Source organism: Cupressus sempervirens, chromosome 4, assembly GCF_028749045.1.
Source record: "Cupressus sempervirens isolate cs-2001-9-10 chromosome 4, ASM2874904v1, whole genome shotgun sequence".
Lineage (NCBI taxonomy): Eukaryota > Viridiplantae > Streptophyta > Pinopsida > Cupressales > Cupressaceae > Cupressus > Cupressus sempervirens.
Window position 1 is genome coordinate 367,044,198 of NC_143121.1, and position 5,654 is coordinate 367,049,851.

General features: G+C 37.9%; 1 pseudogene; it reads right to left on the reverse strand.

Moving 5' to 3' along the window:
- Positions 1-613: 613 nt before the first annotated feature.
- Positions 614-1,515, reverse strand: LOC149561588 (acidic endochitinase-like; annotated as a pseudogene).
- Positions 1,516-5,654: the final 4,139 nt, after the last annotated feature.

Sequence of the window (5,654 nt, forward strand, 5' to 3'; positions counted from 1 at the left end):
GATCATTGTTTATTTCATAATGCAACGACCATAAACTTGAAATGTACCATTACCATAAAGAGTTAGATCAAAACATAAGATTTAAATTTAAAAAGAGTTCAAAGTACATCATAATGCAACAACTATAAACTTGTAGAGTACTATAACCATCAAGATGTATCTTCCTATGACAATAACCTTAGGGCCCGTTTGGTGAGTGGAATAGGAATACGTATTCCAAAAATTGTGAATTCCTTGTTTGGATGCACCAAAATGGGATTGGAATAGGAAGCAAAAATGGAATACGTATTCCATTTTTGGCCCAAAAATGGGGTTTTGCAATTCCACCAAAATAAGTGGTATTGGAATACGTATTCCTATTCCATTTTTATTTTATTTTACAAAACATAAATTTTCGTATCCGCGAATTCCCATCAAATATTCGCTGAACCAAACGAAGAACAGGAATACGTTCTATTCCAGAATACGTATTCCTATTCCGCTCACCAAACGGACCCTTAACGAAGTGAAATTGGTAATCTACTTATAAATTTTTCCTAACGTTACTACATTGATCAGGATGGCCTCATTATATTATGTGATAGGTTAGGCTTGCGAACTGAGATGAATTTGGTCAGAGAAGAGACCTAATAGCCGAGCTATAACCGGTTTGCTGGTCAAAGTACTTGTTCCACAGCATGACCCCTCCATATTTGGTGTTCTTGATCTTAGGCAGCACGTCGGAGATGAGTGTGTCTGCGGGAATGAACCCACTTCCAGCTGCAGCAGAGGAAGCGGGAACCCCCAGAAAGAAACCCTCCGCTTGAACAGTCGTTACGGACGTCGTCCACGTGTTCCACGCATTCACCAGATTAGTAGCGTCCGCGTTGGTATACTCGCACTGGCCATTGTTATAGAACTGAATCCACACGTAGTCAAACAAACCCGTCTGCAAGGCCCGTGGAGATGCTGGTCAGCATAAGGGCACTGCGGTGCGGCGCTGAGGTACACCTTCGACGACGTGCTAAGAGCAGACACGGCCCTCGCCAGATCGTCCCAGTGCTCCGTCGTGGCTTCGATATCGAAATCTATGCCGTCCAGAACGGCGGCTCCGAGAGGCCCGGAGCCGGTATTTCCTCCGAGATAGTTGTTCCACAGATACGTGGCCACGTTCTGGGCATCGTCTGCGCAGACGATGGAATAGCTTCCGCTGGCGCCTCCGAGGGAGAGGAAGACCTTTACGCCGCTGGACTGGCACCAGGCAATGTCGGCGGTCAGGGATTGGCACGCTCCTGTAGAGGGCTCGCAGTGGCCTGCCAGGTTGAGAACCGGTGTCTGCCCGTTGCCGAAGGTGGTGAGAAAGGAGAGCATCACAAATTGGAAGTTGCCGCTTGCGCAGGTGTCGGCGAGGGAGGCTTCGTCGCCATTTTGGCCCCAGTAAACGGATAAACTCGCCCCCGATGCTCCGCTCAACAGCAGAGCCAGAGAGAGTGCAAAGGCAATTGAGGCCGCTTTATTGATTCTCTCCATTTCTTACAATGAAAGTATACGTGTTGAGGGTAGCACTGGGATCCCTTTATATACACAGGCGAGTTTGGAAGAGAAGATCAGAGGGAAATTTGATCAGCAGCTGCTTCCGTTACGTTCCATGCCTCGGATTCCACACGCGGGAATACTTTATTTCTTCCTTGTGTGTTCAATTTTAACTAGTCCGGATTTCTGATGTGAACAGTCGTGTTTACTATCTATTCAGCAGTCTTAGGAAATAGTTGGTGGTCAAGGACAACCACTCATAACCTTTTAACCTTTCCCCTTGCCATTTTAACTCCATCCACGACCTATGTACATGTCCCTGGCATACTTCAAGGTCAGAGTGTGAGCTGCCCAACCCAAGGAAATGTCAGTCCTTAATAAATGCACCAATGCACATGGGTCTTGGGAAGGGTTTAGTAACTCCATCCACGACCTACGTACATGTCCCTGGCATACTTAAGGTCAGAGTGTGAGCTGCCCAGCCAATGGACATGTCAGTCCTTAATAAATGCACCAATGCACATTGGTCTTGGGAAGGGTTTAGTAACTCCATCTGCGACCTACGTACATGTCCCTGGCATACTTAAGGTCATAGTGTGAGCTGCCCAACCCAAGGACATGTCAGTCCTTAATAAATGCACGAACACACATGGGTCTTGGGAACGGTTTAGGGGGCTAAGGGTGAGTAGGGATTATAGAGTGTTAAGGATTAGTTAATGAGGTTTAGGATGGGATTAGGATTATAAGTAAGATATTAGTATTTAGAAATTATGATTTGGTTTTTAATGAATTGAATTAGTATAAATCTGATTATGAATTAGAATATTTAATTAGTATGTGGACAATGATGTTTTGTATTTACTAATTTCATATTAGATTGATGGTTGAGTAAGGTTTAGGAGATACTTAGGATAGAGATTAGTTGTTAGTAATTAGTTCTTAGATATTCTTAAGTTAGTCCCTTGTTGGTGTATTTAGAATTAGTATTATAGATTTTATATTTGGTATTTGGTATTTCTTTTAAATTTAATAAGTTGTAGGAAAGTTATGTGTGCATTGTTTATTAGATAAATGGGAGTTAATATTAAGATAGCATTAGAGGATGGTTGACTATTGTAATTAATTTTGTATGAATAGTGCTTAAGCATTTCAAATCTTACACCAATTATATTAAGGCTTTATCTTGACATGATTTAATTTGATATCATATATTTGTAAGGGGGCATTATGTGGTAAGTAAGTGCTCATGTAAATATTCGAAGGTTTTATAGGTCAAGAGTTGACATGAAAATTTGTAGGACGATTTGGATTATGTTAGTTAATGTTGTGATTAGTTTAATAGTAAATGTTTAATGTTTGAATTAGTTTCAATAGGTTATGTGTATAACTAAAATCAAGTATTTAATATAGTAGTAGGTTAATGTTTAAGTGCAGAATTAGCCCTCCTAGCGGATCAACCTAGTAAAATGTAACAAGTGTTTTAGTATTAGATTAAATTTAATATAACTTATGTTACGGATCAAATAAAATGATGTTTTATTCTTTATGGTACATAAGGTTTATCAAAAATTAATTAGGGTAAACCCTGAATGTGACAATGAAGAGGTGTGTTCCCACCCTCATGGCAGAAGGTGAAACTTGTGATCTTGACTGTACTGAAACTATACCTAAGTATCTTGAGATTCATCTTAAAAATTGGAAACCCTAAAATATTTCTCTAAAATGATGTCATACCTTAGTAAACATATTATATTATGTGGTAGGTTAGGCTTGCAAACTGAAATGAAATTGGTCAAGAGAAGACCTAATAGGGGAGATGTAACGCCCCGCCAAGGGATCCAAAAGAATTAACCTAAAGTTTTACTAAGTTTGTCAAACATTTTTTTTTTAAAATCAAGAAAGATAAATCATACACATCAATCACATAGTAGCGAAAGTAATAACATACAATCAACTATAAACATACATAACAGGTTACATTCCTTAAGGATCCCATGACGTTGAGTCACATTTAAACTTAATTAATTCTAAATCCAACAACTACCACATCCACATGAAAGAATAATAAGAAAGTCCAATGTCCATTTAATATACATTTGTTCCAAATGTCTCTTGGAAAATTAATTCAGAATGCTCAATCATCCACTATACATGTCACAGGGTATGAAAGGCTAAAAGAATATACATAAGTAGAAATAAAGATACATCATCCTCCAAGAATCCATGATACAAAGTACAGTAAAATAAATGAAACCATATACCATGCATGATACATCCATCCATCATAAAAGATATAAACATCCAACATGAAATACAACTATACATCTATCATAAAACACAACTAATCTAAGTATGTTATTCCTCCCAAACATCAATAGCATCATTAGACCATCGTGGGCCCTAGCCATCCCCCACGTGTAACATCCCAAGTCACCGATAAGATTGTCGGTACTATAGTAATAGGGATATCACACCTAAAATATGCTACAACATATGCATAAATAAATTTACATACTAGAATAAAGCATAGTAAACAACATCATCTATACATGATAAACAACATACCAAGAAGCTCTAGCCACGGTAGCAATAGACATATCCCAAATGGTAAGAGTAAAAAGCACTACCAACCGACCGTGTTGAACCTAAATGGTCCACTCCCACCATGCTGAGGAGATAGTCTCAAGTCCCAAACAGGATATCAAATCACATAGCATAAGTACTCTCTAAGTCCAGGAAATCCTAAAAGTATACTAACTCAAGGGTTCCAACACATGGATCGACATCTAGACCCAGAGGCACCACAAAGACACGTAGGAAACCTACTATGTATGCGAGAAAGTGTCATTTCACAAATCACATTGGAAGTTACCTAAGAAATCCCCTAGGAATTTTGGGTCCCCTGTGTTCCTACGGCCACTAGTATCCTCTCATACTGACAAGGCATACTATGGAATGCAAGGTCGCAACCAAGTGTTCTCTCTACCCCATCCTAGTCTGTACTAGCACTCAAGGCATGGGAGAGAACATACAATTATCTTATTAGGTTCATTTTAATCCCCATTTAGTGTAAATGTTGTCACTTATTAAAAATAATTATAATGGGTTTCTCCAGGTAGCCTCTTAGGGCCCCGACCCCCATTGCAAGCCACTTCTCAACACTACACATAGATAACCTACCCTAGGCTCATGAAATCTCAAATCAAAGAATCATAATAAAATCACCTCAGTCTTATATAAGCAACTGAAAACATCATAAATATAATCCACAATAACCACATCAGTTCTCCATGGGCAACTAAATAGCATCAAATAATAATCATAATCATCACAACAGATCTCTATCAACATCTGAAGGCATCCATGATAAATCATAATATCCAATGGTTCTCCAATGAGCAACCAAAAAGTATCCCAATAATAAATTACAATAATGATCGAAGACTCCAAAATGGTCAAGTTAAAACATGTCACAACATGACTTCATCAAGAAAAAATCATCCAAACATCTCAGTCCTCTCAAAGTGACTAGAAAGCAACCCAAGTATAATTGATCGATGACTCAAAAATGGTTATCAAATATAACTGATCGAGACTCAAAAAATAGTTAAGTCAGGTATCTCATAAACATACACCTCAGCTTCACACAAGGAAACTGGAAAGCAATAAATACTAGTAAAAACATCCATCAGAGAGCATATCAACACATCACCATGGTTGGGTTTAGAAAGATCGAGACTAAAACATCATATCATCGCAATCACATAACCCCTGAGCCTCTGTTAATAACCTATAACTGGTCAACATCTAATCAACCCTAAAACACCCCAAAGCATAGACAATAAATAGAAAACATAATAGTCTAACAGTTGGATTTGAAAACATGCAGTTCAATCAAACATTAGAATTTTAGTTTTCATTTCAAGGTATGATTCAAGTTCAAAAGATTTCTAGATTACCCTACAGGTTGACTCATTCACTTGTTCGAATGAAACTAGAATTATCCTCCCATCATGTTTTAAATTAATAATATAATTCTACAATTTTATCAAATAATATTCATTATTAATTAACTTTAATTAAACTAATTTTAATTAAATTAATTAATAATTATTGATCTAAAATAATAGCCATGTGATTAA